Raw genomic sequence first — 18,043 nt, 5'->3', positions numbered from 1 at the left:
AGGAATGGATCCTCAGAAGCTTAGCTGAAATTGGGTGGCGGAGCAGGTGGGGGGAAGAGGGGGTGGTGGTTGGGAAGCAAGGATAGGGGAGGGCAGACTTATACGGTCTGTACCAGAGCCGGTGATGGGAGGCGGGACTGGTGGTTGGGAGGCGGGAAATACTGCTGGGCAGACTTATATGGTCTGTGCCCTGAAAAGGACAGGTTCAAATTCAAGGTAAGGCATATACATATGAGTTTGTCTTGGGCAGACTGGATGGACCATGCAGGTCTTTTTCTGCCGTCATCTACTATGTTACTATGTAAGACACTGGTTGAGAACTACTGAAGAGCAAGGCAGCCATGAGGAGACATACCACTCCAGCCCCCCCCCCCCCCCGACAGTGCTCTCATCCTATCTTGCTAGCAGTACCATTAACCCTCCCCCCTACACTGTGAGCCATATGGAGCCAACAATAAGTAAACATCTGCTGCTGAGCAAGGGGGGAGGGATGGAGCAGCGAGTTCACATAACCACCACCAAGCGGCGGTAGTAGATGATCCGAGGAAAAAAAAAAAACTGGAATGAGACAAGAGTAGTATTTCCTTCATTTCTACAGTGGGGGAAAAAAAAAAAAAAGTAGTGAGGCAGCACCCTTTGGGGAGAGTAGTAAAAAGGAGAGAAATAAAAGTAACCAAAAAAGGAGAAAGATTCAACTGCAACAGGACAAATAAGCGTCAACACAGAAGTTAAATTCGAGGATAAAATATCACACCCCTGTGCTGAACAATCGTTCTGCCTTAGGAAACCAGTAACAAATCAAGACGCTTTGGGGTCCCTTAAAGCATCAATGTAATAAACCTTCCGCAAGACCTGACTAGCAGCACATCCAGACTATAAGGTGTGATCACATAAGAGTGGACTCTCACAGGATGAAGCCATCAAACTTCTAAACATAAGGCATAAAGGTGTGTTCTGAATTTAGTCTACTGGTACAGACAACAGTTCTCTAAAGCCACATTTTAGACATGTTTAAGGGTCACTAAGCTTGGGGGGGGGGGAGGGGGGGTTTGCACACGAGTCTGTTTCCCAGAAATTGTTATAGAACAGTATTTAAACAGACTGACCCAGTTTAGAGTCCCAGCCCACAAAACTATGTGGCTCCTCCTCCTCCTCCTCCATCTCCACTACTGTATATAGGTTACATTTACAGCCAGTATGAGGCCTGCCAAGTCAATTTGCACAGCTCCTGCCCACATCATACCGTGTTTCCCCGAAAATAAGACACTGTCTTATATTAATTTTTGCCCCCCAAAATGCGCTAGGTCTTATTTTCAGGGGCTGTCTTATTTTTCAGGGAAGCATCGGGTTGGCCCACCCGCCCTCCGTCGCTCCCAGAACTAACCTTAAACGCCTCCTTTCACCTTCGCAGCAAGCAGCAGCAGGGCAGGCCACTCCTTCCTTCCGTGTCCCGTCCTCGCCTGACGTAACGTCCGCGAGGGCGGGGTACGGAAGGAAGGAGAGGTCTGCCCTGCTGCTGCTTGCTGCGAAGATGAAAGGAGGCATTAAAGGTTAGTTCCGGGAGCGACGGAGAGTGGGTGGAGGGGGGGCCCGGCAACCTCGGGTGGGGGGGTGGGGGCGGCCTTGTCCAGCTCTCGGCAGCCCTGCTTTCAAACAAAAATTTGCTAGGTCTTACTTTCGGGGAAAGCCTTATATCTACCAATTCAGGAAAACCTCTACTAGGTCTTATTTTCGAGGGATGTCTTACTTTCGGGGAAACAGGGTAGACTTCCTGTTAGACTGGAAACCCATTCACAGAACTGTGGTCTCCATGTGTGGTGGGAAAGGACAGCTATTTTGTTTATATCTGCCAAAAGGTGTGAAAACAATCTACGACCATCTAAACTTCAGAAAAATCACTAAAACCCTACCTGTTCGATAAGGCGTACCATACCGACCCAATATAAATGCCTCAACTCTGCAACACAGCAAAACCATAGATTGTATTGGACACTATATAGTCTCCCCTATCTTTGACCCCTAATGTGCCTGTATCATACCTACCCTATCAGACCTTAACATCACATTGCATTTGTTCCCCTACCGGACTTGGCGATCGCCTTTTCAGTACTATGTAAGCCACATTGAGCTTGCAAATAGGTGGGAAAATGTGGGATACAAATGTGACAAATAAATATCTGGAGTCAGTATGGGTTCACATTGGATAAAAGTTTGGAAACACTACTTCTCAGGCAGCAGCGAGACCCCAAAAGGTGGGGGGGGAGAGCAAGATACCAAACAACAACACCTACTGGTTAATCAGGGAGTCCTGGTCTGTGACCCCTGACCAAGGAAGACACTAATAGTTAACTAGACCAAGGGAGGAAAGTGTGGGGAACCCCAAGGCACTACAGCCTCAAAATGAGGCTATTTCAGCACCCTGAAATAGCTTTTAAAGAATGAGGGGTGGAAATATTTTAGAAAGTCTAGGTAGCCAGTCAAAAATCCTAAACCCTGTAAATTCTAAACAGAACCTCTAACTCAGCTTCCTACTTAAACAGGAACCATCCCAACTTAAAATGTGCCATGATGTTTTTTCCACCACAGGTGTCTCTTTGTAACCTCTAACCAGTGGGTTTTTCAAATAGTCCATCTCTGTTACGCCCTACATGGACATCAAAGACCACTAAACTGCCCACTCATTGTTGTCACTCAGCGCAAGCAGGTACTTATAGAGGAAGTCTCCACCCTTCTACAGGCCAGTGCGGTCAAACCTGTGCTACCAGGGGATGAAGGGAAGTAATTCTATTCCAGGTACTTCCTTGTACCCAAGAAAATGGAGGGGGGGAGGGGGATTTCATTCTATCCTACACCTAAGGTCCCTGAACAAATTCCTGGTCAAAATGATTTCCCTGGGTACCCTTATCCCCATGATTCAGGAAAACAATTAACTATGCTCTCTGAACTTAAAGGATGCCTATACCCACATTTCAATACTTTGTAGTCACAGAGTATCTCATATTTCAAATTGGGGATCAGCATTACCAGTATTGCATACTGCCATCTGGCCTCCTGTCAGTTCCAAGGGTATTCATGGCGTATCTGCACAGGCTGGAGTGTACCTGTTTCCATATCTGGATGACTGACTGGTCAAGAACAGGTCACAGCTTGGCTAATGTTGAGATTGATGGGCAACAGTGCATGTCATGCCCATGAGACAACCCCACTTGAGAGAAACTCAGTGGACCTTAGCTTCTCAGTAGTCTCAGGAAACTGGGAACCTAGCGGGCATCATCCGGATTCCTCCAGAGTTATCTAATGCCCTTCTCTGTTGGACAATTCAAACAAATTTGACTGTGGGACTGTTTATTCCAAATTCCACCTCAGAAGGTGCTACCAACGGATGCATTTAACCTAATGGGGAGCTCATGTAGATGGGCTTCACGATCAGGGGACCAACCGTCTGCTCAGGAAACAGATCTCCATATCAATTTCCTTGAGCTTGGTGCTATTTGGAACGCTGTAAAGGCTTTCAGAGATTGGCTGCAAAACCAAATTATTCTAATCCAAACGGACAACCAGGTTGCAACGTTTTATATAAACAAGAAGGGGGGTATAGTATCCTACCCCTTGTGTAAGGAGGCAATGGGTCTTCCTTCACAGGATGTACCTCCAAGCCATATATCTCCCAGGAAAGGACACTGCCTGGTGGACTGAGCAAGGTTTTGGAACCCTGCGATTCTCTCAATGTGTGTGTAGCCTGCAAGATCTTCCAAGCATGGGGCACCCCCTTAGTGGATTATTTTACCACTCATCTAAAAGAAAAAAAGTCCCCCAGTTCTGCTCCAGGCTCAAATAGCACTTTCTCCTACTTTTGTTCTTTTTTTTTTTTTTTTTTGGGGGGGGGGGGGGTCACTATGCAACTCCTCCAATACCTCTCAGAGAAAACTTTTGTTGAAACTCAAGCAACACCAGGGAACTATGATCCTAATCGCACCTTACTGGCTGAGGCAGATCTGGTTCCCTTTTCTTCTGGAGTTATCCTCAGAACATCCATGGAGATTGGACTGTTTCCTGAATCATCACACAGGATGAGGCTCCAGCCCCGGCCCTCACAGCTTGGATATTGCAAGCACAGAATTTGAATCCGCGTTAGGAGTTACGAACCTAGAAAGGGGTCTGGGAGTCATCGTGGATAAGACGTTAAAAACTTCTGCTCAGTGTGCTGCGGCAGCTAAGAAAGTGCACAGAATGTTGAGTATTATTAGGAAAGGGATGGAAAACAAACACGAGGATGTTATAATGCCGTTGTATTGCTCCATGGTATGACCGCACCTCGAGTATTGTGTCCAATTCTGGTCGCCGCATCTCAAAAAAGATATAAAGGAATTAGAAAAGGTGCAGAGAAGGGAGACAAAAATGATAAAGGGAATGGAACGACTTCTCTATGAGGAAAGGCTGAGAAGGTTAGGGCTCTTCAGCTTGGAGAAAAGGCGGCTGAGGGGTGATATGATAGAAGTCTACAAGATAATGAGCGGAGTAGAGTGGACAGATGTGAAGCGTTTGTTTACACTTTCAAACAACAACAAAACCAGGGGACACAAGATGAAGCTAGAATATGGTAGATTTAAAACAAATAGGAGAAAGTTTTTCTTTACTCAGCGTGTAGTTAGACTCGAACTCGTTGCCGGAAAATGTAGTGACAGCAGCTGGCCTTACAGCATTTAAAGGGGGTTTGGACAGATTCCTTAAGGGAAAAGTCCATTGAACTTTTTTTTTTTTTTTTTGGGGGGGGGGGGTGTGGGGGTTGCCAGGTTCTTGAAGCCTAGATTGGCCGCTGTCGGAGACAGGATGCTGGGCTTGATGGACCCAGTATGGCGGTGCTTATGTACTTATGAATTTTCTGGAGGGAGTCTCCCTCATCTTGCTGGCTTCCAGAAGAGACTCCACTAAGAGGTGTCATTCATTTAAGTGGGGAAGGCCTTAGATCCCTTTATTTATCCTACAGCAAAACTGCTTGAATACCACCTGCACCTCTCTGGTTTGAAAACCAACTCTGTAAGGGTTCATCTCCGTGCAATTAGTGCTTATCACCGTGTAGGAGGTAAGCCCATTTCTGTACAGCCTGTCGTTCACTTCATGCCATGCCAGGTTTGTTATTGAGAGAACCCCTTATCAAACCTCCAACTGTGTCATGGGATCTCAACGTTGTCCTCCTTTTGAGCCACTTGATTCATCGCATTATCCCCAATAAATGCAAACCCAGGAGACAGATGCTCCTACACCTACCAAACTGCAAAGCCACCTACACAGCAGGATTTAGCTACCTAGTTTCCAAATGGTGGAACTCAATACCGAACGCCATAAGAACCAAAACTTCTCAACTAAACAGAAAGCTACTACCACCTCTACCACTCCAAACCCATCTATTTAAAAACTCTATGAACTACACGAACTACAGAAGCACTCTCCACATTGAGCTCTACTGTAACTCACCAAAATGTAAATTGTAAAGTATATACATTGTAACTCCACTTTAAAAAGTGTAAATTGTAAGCCACTTTGAACCAAAACTTTTGGATAACAGCGGGATACAAGAATCAAATTCCCTGCACATTAAATTCATTATATCAGACAAATGAAGTTTTGGTGAGCAGGGCCACATTTTAGTGAAAAAATAAAAATCTTATTTATTGGTTCTTATACCCCCACATTATCCAAAAACAATTTCAATTCAATGTTGCTTACATACATTACAAACGTTGAATCATAATGAGCAAGACTCTGCAAGAGCACCAAATGAGTAACATGGCTTCAGTCAGTTCGGCAGAAACTGAAATAAAACTTTTAAAGCATGGGCCAAAGACATGAGTGTATCTGGATTTTCAGAAGGCATTTGACAAAGTACCTCATGAAAGACTGCAGAGGAAATTGGAGAGTCATGGGATAGGAGGTAGTGTTCTATTGTGGATTAAAAACTATTTAAAAGATAGAAAACAGAGTAGGGTTAAATGGTCAGTATTCTCAATGGAGAAGGGTAGCTAGTGGTCTGTAATGGGACCGCTGTTTAACATTTATAAAAGTGACCTAGAGATGGGAGTAACTAGTGAGGTAATTAAAGTCATTAAATCGCTGGAGGATTGTGAAAAATTACAAGAGGACCTTATGAGACGGGGCGTCTAAATGGCAGATGACATTTAATGTGAGCAAGTGCAAAGTGATGCATGTGGGAAAAAGGAACCCGAATTATAGCTAAGTCATGCAAGGTTCCAAGTTAGGAGTCACTGACCAAGAAAGGGATCTAGGTGTCGCTGTTGATGATACGTAGAAACCTGTTCAGTGTGCTGCTGTGGCTAAGAAAGCAAATACAATATTAGGTATTATTGGGAAAGGAATGGAAAACAAAAATGAGGATGCTATAATGCCTTTGCATTGCTCCATGGTGCAACCACACCTCAAATATTGTGTTCAATTCTGGTCGCTGCATCTCAAAAAAAGATAGTGGAATTAGAAAAGGTGCAGAGAAGGGAAACGAAAATGATAAAGGAGATGGGACAAATTCCCTATGAGGAAAGGCTAAAGCGAGTAGGGCTCTTCAGCTTGGAGAAAAGGAGGCTGAGGGGAGATACGATAGAGGTCTATAAAATAATGAGTTGAACGGGTAAGATGTGAAGCATCTGTTTACGCTTTCCAAAAATACTAGGACTAGGGGGCATGAGATGAAGCTACAAAGTAGTAAATTTAAAACTAATCAGAGAAAATATTTCTTCACTCAACGTGTAATTAAACTCTGGAAATCGTTGCCAGAGAATGTGGTAAAGGCAGTTAGCAGAGTTAAAAAAAAAAAAGGTTTGGACAGCTTCCTAAAGGAAAGTCCATAGACCATTATTAAATTGGACTGAGGAAATAGAGGAAATCCATTATTTCTGGGATAAGCAGTATAAAATGTTTTGTACTTTTTTGGGATTTTGCCAGGTATTTGTGACCTGGATTGGCCACTGTTGGAAACAGGATGCTGGGCTTGATGGGCCCTTTGGTCTTTCCCAGTATGGCAAGCCTAATGCAGTGGTTCCCAAACCTAATCCTGTAGGCACCCCAGCCAGTCAGTTTTTTGGGATATCCACAATGAATATTCATGAGAGATTTGCATGGAGGCAGTGCATGCAACTCATGAATATTCATTACGGATATCTCAAAACCTGACTGGCTGGGGTGCCTCCAAGACCAGGTTTGGGAACCACTGACCTAATGGTTAGTGAAGTCAGCTGGGAACTGGGTTTGACTCCCACTACAACTCTGTGACCCAGAGGCAAGTCACAACCCTCCATTGCCCCAAGTACAGACTGTCAGCCCACTAGGGACAGAAAAAGTACTTGCAAATAGTACATGTAAACTACTTTGGTTGTACCCAAAGGCAGTATATCAAATCCATGACCCTTTACCCTTACACAGGAAGGAGACATTTCATGAGACAAGATGCTGTCTATTTTCGTGTAATTGTATTTCAGATTAAGTTGTCATGTTAAACAAACAAACAAAAAAAAAAGTCTACTTTGCCCATCTAAGAAGCATGTTCAAAACAAATGAGTCAGATTCTTGCCTATCAACTGAGAAGCTGTGAGTCACTTGAAGTTAATCCTTCTGATTAAAAACCCACCCCAATTTTCTTGAATACTATTTCTCATCTACAGCACAACTTCAAAGCTCCTTTTCAAATTTTATAGGGCTTCCGATTTAGGTTTTCACCAATAAAAACCCCCAAAGAAAAAAAAAAATAGATTAGAGCACACAGGGGAAAAATATAGCCAACTCTCTAGTACTTCATGCAGAACCCACACCTCAAAGTCCTGAGCCAGCTTACTGCTTCCCTAGCTAGAAGTTCTCCATATCCACACTGTCTGCCTTGTGCTTGAAGAAAAATGTGGAGAACTTGTGCTAACAGCTCATCCCCTGTAAGGGAACTTAGATATAATTCAGAAGTAAAATGCTACATCTCCCTGGCCTCTCATTACCGTACGATAACTTAAGAACACATAATCCTGGCACTGAGCAAGTGAATCAAGTAAGAATTTTGAAATCTCAAAAGCATCATTACTAGACTGCTCCACTTACCCACTTCCTTTGGATAACAGCAGCAGATCAAGGCAAGTTAAATCCAGGTACAATAAATAGGTATCTGCCTGCCCCCAAACAGCTTAGGTTACAACTTTGTACCTCAGGCAATAAAGTCACAAGGAGGGTCAGTTTCTGACCCATGTAGTTTACTTCATCTATTGAGGGTGAGGGGCAAGAAAGGAGAGTCACCTTTCAGCTAACTTTGCTGAAATTCAAAAGGTCTCCGAGTCCACACCCTAGCTGTATGTAAGCCACATTGAACTGATAATGATCCGGATAACGTAGGGTACAAATGTCAATAAATGAAAATGCTGCATCTCAGTCGAAGCTTCAGGGTAATGCAACTGATAAGCGTTAAAACGTAAACTTCAGATGCACAGAAGGTGCAAAAAGGTGTTTGAATGGCATTTAGAAGATTGCACTCCGTGAACCGCAGTTAAAAAATAAACTCAAGTACAGTGCACTCCATTTAAGTGCATGCTCTGTTTAACTGCATGTCGTTCTTCGGTCCCGTTTTTGGCACCATCAATTTCTATGGGGACAAACTTTGGTTTAGCGCACCACTGATAAGTGCAAGATTTGCTTATATGAATGGTTTAAGATCGCTCCTCTGCAGGAAAGACTCCGCATAAGCGCGCGCATGGAATATGGAAGCCGATTAGCGCGTGACAAACGAGATTTCAAACCGAAACTGCGCTTACTAAAGTCTCCAATGACCTATTACTGGCTAAATCCAGAGGTCAATATTCCATCCTCATTCTTCTTGATCTTTCCGCTGCTTTTGACATTGTCGGTCACAGCATACTTCTCAATACCCTGTCCTCACTTGGATTCCAGGGCTCTGTCCTTTCCTAGTTCTCTTCCTACCTCTCCCTCCGCACCTTTAGTGTTCACTCTGGTGGATCCTCTTCTACTTCTATCCCTCTGCCTGTCGGCGTACCTCAGGGTTCTGTTCTTGGTCCCCTCCTCTTTTCTATCTACACTTCTTCCCTTGGTTCATTAATCTCATCCCATGGCTTTTCCTACCATCTCTATGCTGATGACTCCCAAATCTACCCCTGATATCTCATCTTGCATCCAAACCAAAATTTCAGCGTGCTTGTCTGACATTGCTGTCTGGATGTCTCAACGCCACCTGAAATTAAACATGACCAAAACCAAGCTTCTCATTTTTCCCCCCAAACCCACCTCCCCGCTCCCCGTTTTCTATTTCTGCTGATGGCTCTCTCATTCTCCCTGTCTCCTCAGCTCGAAACCTTGGGGTCATCTTTGACTCTTCTCTCTCCTTCTCTGCTCATATCCAGCAGACCGCCAAGACCTGTCGTTTGTTTCTTTACAACATCCGTAAAATCCGCCCCTTTCTTTCCGAGCACTCTACCAAAACCCTCATCCACACCCTTGTCACCTCTCGCTTAGACTACTGCAATCTGCTTCTTGCTGGCCTCCCACTTAGTCACCTCTCCCCTCTCCAGTCGGTTCAAAACTCTCCTGCCCGTCTCGTCTTCGGCCAGTGTCGCTTTACTCGTACTACCCCTCTCCTCAAGTCGCTTCACTGGCTCCCTATCCGTTTTGCATCCTGTTCAAACTTCTTCTACTAACCTATAAATGTACTCATTCTGCTGCTCCCCAGTATCTCTCCACACTCGTCCTTCCCTATACCCCTTCCCGTGCACTCCGCTCGATGGATAAATCCTTCTTACCTGGTCCCTTCTCCACTACTGCCAACTCCAGACTTCGCGCCTTCTGTCTCGCTGCACCCTAAGCCTGGAATAAACTTCCTGAGCCCCTATGTCTTGCCCCATCCTTGGCCACCTTTAAATCTAGACTGAAAGCCCACCTCTTTAACATTGCTTTTGACTCGTAACCACTTGTAACCACTCGCCTCCACCTACCCTCCTCTCCTCCTCCCTGTACACATTAATTGATTTGATTTGCTTACTTTATATTTTGTCTATGAGATTGTAAGCTCTTTGAGCAGGGACTGTCTTTCTTCTATGTTTGTGCAGCGCTGCATACGCCTTGTAGCGCTATAGAAATGCTAAATAGTAGTAGTAGCACTGCCCCTTTAACTGCCACAGGCAGAATAAGCAAATGAATGTTGTTCGAGGGTACACTGGTGTCGTCGTCATCGTCGCAGCAGAACTGTAAGCCACATTGAGCCTACGCATAGGTGGGAAAATGTGGGATACAAATGAAACAAATACCTTAAAAAAAAATAAAAAATAAAAAAAAAAGACAGTGGCTGAACTAAATAGAAGTTCTTAAAAAATTAGAAAACAAAGTCAAGCATCTATTGCTAAAGAATATGGTGTCAATCCCAGTCAAATTTCACTTGTCTTGAAGCAGAAAGATCAGCTTCTGGAAGACTGGCAAAACAATAGAAATCCACATAGGAAACGTAAAAGGGCAGGAAAAGCTTGAGAAGGTAGAAGATGCTCTTCTTCGGTGGTTTTCTCGAGTCAGGAGCAGACAGTTTCCTGTCAGTGGTCCACTGCTTATGGAGAAAGCTAATCAGCTAGCTGAAAGTCTTGGACTAACTGAATTCAAAGCCACTGTTGGATGGTTGAAAAGATGGAAGAGGAAGAACAAAATAAAATTCAAGAAACAGCATGGTGAGAAACAAGACACTGATGACTTTGGTGCTGAAAATTGGGTTGTTTCAGTTCTTCCTATCTTGAACAAATTTGCACCTCATGATATTTTCAATGCTGATGAAAATGGTCTCTACTGGCGAGCGATTCCTGATGGAACACTTGCATTCAAACATGCCAAAACTACTGGAGGTAAAATGTCGAAGGACCAACTGACGATCCTCCTTTGCTGCAATATGGATTGGAGTGAGAAGTTGGAACCCCTCGTCATTGGAAAGAGCAAAACAGCCCCGTTGCTTCAAGAAAGTTAAGCGACTTCCTGTGTCATACGAGGCTAAAGCAAATTCATCGATGACTGGGGAAATTTGGAAGCAGTGGCTAAAGAAGTTAGACATTAGAATGTGGGCACAAAAGCGTCATATTTTGTTGTTTTGAGATAATTGTGCTTCACACAGTGATGATGTCAGTCTGTCTAACGTCAAGGTGGTCTTCCTGCCACCAAACACTACCTCTCTGATCCAACCTATGAATCAGGGCATAATAGCCAATTTCAAACAACATTATCAGGCTCTTGTGCTACATCGTCTGATGAGCGTTATGGATGGCCAGACTGGCAAGGATAAACGTGCTGTTGAACTGGCTCGTAATCACTGTTGGATTTCCTACATATACAGAAAGAAGCCTGGAATCATGTTACACATGCAACCATTGTGAACTGCTACAAGCGGGCAAGCTTTAAGGATGTGGAGAGGGACGAAACAGATGCAGCTGTTGCAAACGTGTCAGATGAACAGGTTATTGACATCCCAGCCGGTGTTACTGAAGAGGAGTTTCATTGCTATGTAGCTGTAGATTACGATCTACAAACAGCTGACAACAGCACTGATGTCGAGATATGAGCCTACACGCAGGCAACAATGGCTGATGAAACACATGATGAAATGAGCAGCGAGGCATATGCTGACGAAATTCAACAACCTCCTCCTGTCACTTTTGCAAGAGCGCTGGAGAGTCTCAACATCATGCAGTCCTATCGGGAGGCCACTGGATGTCAGTGCTATGACAGTTTTTACCGTCTAGCAGACGAAATCTATGGAACTCACAGACCCAATAGTGTACAGAGGACTATAACTGATTACGTCAAGTAAGCCTAACGTCAGTTAACAGAGACTGTATACTGTACATATAACAGTACTGAACATATGTTTTTCAGATGTCAAGCTTCTTTGGGTCACAACGGCTAAGTGCACGCTCCGGTTAACTGCATGAATTTCTTTGGTTCCAGACCCTTGCACTTGCGCGGACTGCACTGTACTCTATGTGCAGCATCTGAAACCGGCGCCTTAGCCATAACGTTTACCCAAGCAAAGCAAACCCCCGATTTACGCAGTTATAAATCAGCTTGTGATCACAATTTTACATATGAGGAAAGAAAGTTAATGCAGCACCACTATAACTCAATCTATTCACAAACCATCATCAGAACACTTCGGTAGTCCAGCATTTCCCAAATCCAATCCCAGAGCACCCCCTTGCCAGTCAGGTTTTCATGAAAGATTTGCATATAGTGGAGGCAGTGCATGCAAATCAAGTTAATGCATATTCATTGTGGATATTCTGAAAAGCTCTGGCAAAGGGTACTCAAGAACTGGACTTGGGAAACAATGCAGACTACATCCAGCTGGAGACGTTTCTAGTACACTGGATTTAGAAAAGAGGTTGGTACAGAGCCTTGCAACATCTTCACACCCTTGCTATGTACAATTCAGAAAAAGTGTTAACAGGAGCCTCACCAATTTACACAATGGTCTACACTTAACATTGAGTTTACAGATATACTCAAAAATGAATGTAAACCACTACAAGTATCCTTGATTGCAGGACTTAATAGCGGAAACCCCTGCTACAACGAGTAGATAGTTTTGCCCAAAATTGGTAGATGCTATTACCCAGAAAGCTGAAACACCAACACCTTGGCTAAACAAAAAAAAAATTTTTTAATATCTTGCATATTTAACATACCTATTGTTTTAGGTTAAATTTTAACATATAAAAACATAAGAGTAGCCATACTGCGTCAGACCAATGGTCCATCTAGCCCAGTATCCTGTTTTCCAAACAGTGGCCAAGCAAGGTCTCAAATACCTAAAATGTTCCTATCATGTTTGAGTTTCTGTTATGTTTTGTCTGAATTTACAAGATCTTTTAAATGAGGATTGGCTCTGCAGAAGGAAAAACACTGTGGATGGTGAAGGGACATCAGCAATATGACGGGGACCAGATTATATCCTTATGCACACCGCTCAGATCAAACCTTGCAACAGGTTCAGTGTTCTTTAATGTTTCTTCATAAATGCTATGCAGCATATTTTTCTCAGCTGTGGCCTCTTCTTGACCATCCTATATATACCATGTCCATGGAATAAATCTGAACTCATCTTGCCCAGTCTTAGACTCCTGTGGTTCTTTTAAGAAAATATACAAGCTTCACAGTGACCTTCCTCAGTAGTTTCTTTAACCTATGGCACTGTAGGGAGATGGCCCGATTAGTACTTTCCTTCAAACTGCAGTCTAGTACTGTAAACAAATACCATAAAGGATGTGGCAATGCAAATTACAGCCCCCCCCCCCCCCCAACTTGTACCTCTAACCAGGAGATGGATAAAAACTGCAGGTCTGGAGGATCTGTCTAGCTCTATTAAGGTAGAAGCTGGACCTTCCGCATTTTGAGGTACAATGCATCAGATCCAGCTTTTACTCATCTTTGAGTTGGATCCAATGCATTCTGCATTAAAGGGTCTGTCTTAAGATGGGGAAAAGCTGAATCATCCAGAAGGTGGCAACTTCTTTAACACTGAATACATTATCAGGCTCTAGTAAAACAGGCCAATCCAAGGGACCCAGATGACCCGTCTTTATATCAAAGGAGCTGCCAGACATGCAGCTTCCGGAAGATTGTGGTCTAAGCTTTTACCCTGCTTAATACAGCTCTCAATGAGGAAGGCAACAAACCCAGAGGATATGGCTCTTAAATGGGTAAAAGCCAGATCTTCCAGCTCAAAGTGAAATGCATCACATTTGTCTTTTATTTCCCAGTAGGTATCCAGACGTTTGGAACGTTTAGACCTTTGCATCAAAATTTTAATTCATACAACAGAACCAGCTTGATTCTTCGTCTGGGAGCATTCATTAGATCAACTGTGGACGGTCAGTGGGGCTCTAAATTATTACAGCAAACCCAAACTGACATATGCTTCAACCAGTTAAGACTTGATGCCATTGAGACTTTATAGAAATCAAATAAGAACCAGAAAGTTACATCTGCACTCCAGCACAAGAACTTTGTTCTTTTAAACAAGCTCCTTTTCAATGGATTTTGAAGTGTATCTTTTAGTGATGACATACAAGGTGTGAAAGCCTTTTGACAGGTGCTACACATCCAAAAGCTGAGTGACTATTGGTGTCTTGAAGACTTATGCATTGTCCAGTTGAGCCTGACTGGCTGATTAGGAGCAATGCTTGAGTGCATCCGTTTAAATTAGTGTCCCTTTCCTGTATGGGCTGCATGACTCACAAATTACTTCCATTACAAATGCTTTTTCATGCTTAGGAATATGGATTGCTGCCAAGTGTCTGGAATGCTTCTTCAACATATCTTGAACAGCAGAATTAGCCATTTTGCAGGCAATGCCTAGATCATTAAAGCTATTTTTTGGTGAGTTTCCAATGAAACGAGCAAAACTCTCATGAAGTCTCCCCTCCCTACTAGGGAATGTAATATGCCCAAGAGCATAAACCAGGGCTGACCTTTAATTAGAATCTTAATGAGCTATCACACTGATAACTGAACACAGGGAATGAAAGATTTAAAGTTAGGGGGTGAGACCACAATGTAGAACAATGAAAATGTAGAAATATTCAAGAACAGAAGCAACCGGAAAAAAGTTGCAGTTTAATAACATACCAAATACAAAGTTCATCAGTTTGCGCTAGAAGCAATTTTATGGTTAATTAGGTTTTAATATACTGCCTTCAAAGCAAAAAAAAAGGTCTTACATTATTTTGTGCATCATCACAGAATTGTCTATTAAGTTACATCCTAATCAAGACAAGCAAGAAAAAACAGATGTCAAGTTATAAATAGAAAGACCTTGACTGGGAAGAATTAAACCAGGTGGGGATTAGATGAGGCGGCACAACTTCTGTACAGTAAACCTCCAAAGAATATGAATGACTCCTAAGAGTGCTGCTTCTTTTTAAAGCAGTTATTCCCATGAAAAGCTGAAGGCAATACTTTTAGTCTTAAAAATCCAAAAGCCCTATACCTATAGTGAACCACTGGTGTGTGTGGTTTTTTTGGGGAGGGGGGGGGGGAGATCCAAGCAGGTTATAGCCAAAAAGATCCAATACACAGCCCGCTCCGGGGAAACATTCGGTACATTCTACCAAGTTGCACATTTTGTAGCTGTAGCATTTTGTATATATATAGCTTGTTATAATATTATGTTTTATCATTATGTTGCCCAAGATCCTTTTCTATTTTCTATTATATTTCCATCACTCATGATGTATTGTAAGCCACATTGGGCCTGCAAAGAGGTGGGAAAATGTGGGATACAAATGCAATAAATAAAGATATATATATATATATATATATATATAGATAGATAGATAGATAGATAGATATATATATATAGATATATATGGAGAAAACAAAAGATAATTTGAGATAGCTTTCCTAAGAACAGTGTTATGTACAATTCAGAAAACGTGTTAATAGGGAGTGTTATGTACACTCAAAGGCTACCGGCACACCTCAACTCCCTTGTCACACAGACTTGGGCGTGTAAAGGATCAGAGACACAGACAGCACGTGGAAAGAACCGACACTCACTGCCAAATCCTTGGCATTATAAATAGCTTGGCACCCTAGAGAGAAGCTGAAGCAGCGCGACCAGGGTGGGGCCAAAGCCACCGGCCACAACTCCCACACACACCCGCCACCCATCACTGCACCAACACTGCGCTTGTCACCGCTGCGGTCAACGCCCCCCCCCCCCCCCCCCCCCCGGAGACACGTGCAAAATGGAATTCCACTTCCCTAATCCGTCCAAGGGGCAATGAGATGGGAGAAGAATAAAAGCGTCTATTCTCAACCCCGCAAGACACGCACAACTCCCTTCCCTAACCATACATTTACATTCTCAGCGCCTCCCCTACCACACCCAGTGGGATCAAAGGCTTCAGCACGGGACAAGAGTCCTCCACTTACTCAAGCACCATCGCCCAAGTACTTGATGTCATCGCTTTCGCCCCAGAACCCCCGAGCCAGGGGAAACTTCTGCATGTCAGAAGCAGCTCAGCCTCCTGTGACCCTGAACGAGCAGGACTTAGCCACAGGCACCGAAACCTCCCCGCGGCGGAGGCGTGCAAAACAGCCTCTTTCCTACTAACCCAGGAGCATTGCGGCTACCAAACTTGCACAGACAGCAAAAGTGTTTTCCGCTCTATAGAGCAGTGTCTTTTCTCTCTTCCACGTTTTGTTATACCCGGGATAGGTTAAGAGGCAACTATTACAGCCTCAGAACCATCCCAAAGCCAAACTCTCCCAAGCACGGCCTCAAAAAAAAAAAAAAAATACAACCAATCAAGAAGGAAATAAAGACAAAACATATAGAACAGACTAAATCAAATAAAAGGAAAAATATTAACCCAAAACTTACTGCAGATTCCCAGTCCTTCAAAAATGACTTAAAACAAACTCGAACATATAGATAAGATACTCCACGCAGCCAGCCACTCCAGCTGGAACTCGCTCCGCACCGACTGCGCACGCGCGAGCTAGCATCGCTCTCGCGCCATATCCAGAAGCCTGGGTTTGACGGACAGTTGCCAAAGCCAATGGTAATTAGCCGGAGTCCAACCTTCTCGTCCAATTGCGGTCGGGTCGCTGGGTGACCCTCTCGTCTATTGGCAATCGAGGAAACATGTCCCGCCTAGGTCCCCACCTGGCTATGGTTGGTGGGTGGGTGGGGTGTGGGACGGAGAAGGGAGGGCGGATTTCTCGGTTGATGGGTGTCGAGGCCTCTAGGCCATAGAGTCCGAGGGTGGGAAAGAGCTGGCTGGAGTGTCCTGTGGTTTTTTTTTTAACGCCAGCAAAGAATGTATCTGCTGCCGACATGACAGAAACATGTCTGCAAAACTTTTATACTACAAATGGCTACGATGGTTGGAAGCCACTACCTTGCAGGCTTAACCCGAAGCTGCAACTTTGGCCCATAAAATAGAAAAATGCCTTCCGGCGCCGGTGGGGAAACAACGCTCAGCTGTCCCTCTCTATGGTCAAAGTGTAATAGGCACTTTTATTTTAAGGTTTTATTATTCCGTTAGAAAACGGGAGGGGTGGGGCTTCCCTGTTGTGGGACACTCCCAAGGGCTAAAAGTACTACAGCCCTCGGGCCCCGGCAAGGATTATTAAATCAGCGTTCGACGTCATCACCGCGCGGTCTTTGCTGGGATGGCGAAAGGACAGGGAGGGTTTGTGTGGTGGACCACAAGAGTGCGGTTGTGCTCTCAAATCCATCTGGCGGTGGTTGAGTTTGGTGTTTGGTTTTTTTTTTTAAGATATATATTACCCCCCCCCCCCCCCCAAAAAAAAAAGTAGGTATGCTATGCTACATCCAGAGCACTTTCAGCAACTCAAATGCCCATTGCCTACACACAACCGTCCCTGCCGGCTTGAATAGGGCGTGCCAGCCAATGAGATTTCAGCAGCCGGGCGCGGCGAGGCAGTCTTAACCAATCGAGAGGGGCGGAAGGCGGGACCGATGTGTTTTGTTTTTTTTTAATGAAACTCAAGGCAGCAGAGAGGGGCTGGCCGCTGGAGACAGTTGATGAGGTTTGCGGGTTGTTTTGGAGGATGCCTAAAGATGGTATGGATGTGTAGATTTCCGAACTGATGATTAGCTCACTCGCATTTTAATACTTTACCAAGCTGTGCCTTACTCAAGCTTAGGCTAAATGCAAGTCTGAAGGGCAGCAAACCAGTCAGATTTTTAGGCTGTTCCTAATGAATATGGATTTGATATATTTGCATACACTTGAGTCAGTGTATACAACTCTCTTTTTCAAGATCCGAGGCAACATGGTTTTACCAAAGGAAAATCGTGTCAAATAAATCTAATTTCTTTGGGTGATGAATAGAAATAAAGCATGGAAAAGAAAATAAGATGATACCTTTTTTATTGGAAATAATACATTTCTTGATTAGCTTTTGAAGGTTGCTCTTCGTCAGATCGGAAATAAGCAAATGTTGATAGGTGACAGTATATATAAGTGAAACATCAAAGCATTTCAGT

General features: G+C 43.8%; 1 protein-coding gene across 1 annotated transcript in view; it reads right to left on the bottom strand.

Moving 5' to 3' along the window:
- LOC115465827 (microtubule-associated protein 4-like) overlaps positions 1-16,509 on the bottom strand; it is a 287,677-nt gene extending 271,168 nt beyond the window's left edge. The window contains exon 1 of the mRNA XM_030196585.1: positions 16,409-16,509. The gene's annotated coding sequence lies outside the window, so the exon portion shown is untranslated. The remainder of the gene's footprint in view (positions 1-16,408) is intronic.
- Positions 16,510-18,043: the final 1,534 nt, after the last annotated feature.

The sequence above is a fragment of the Microcaecilia unicolor genome, chromosome 1 (genome assembly GCF_901765095.1).
Source record: "Microcaecilia unicolor chromosome 1, aMicUni1.1, whole genome shotgun sequence".
Classification (NCBI taxonomy): Eukaryota; Metazoa; Chordata; class Amphibia; order Gymnophiona; family Siphonopidae; genus Microcaecilia; species Microcaecilia unicolor.
The sequence above is the reverse complement of the archived record's forward strand: the minus strand, read 5'-3'. Positions and strand labels throughout refer to the sequence as shown.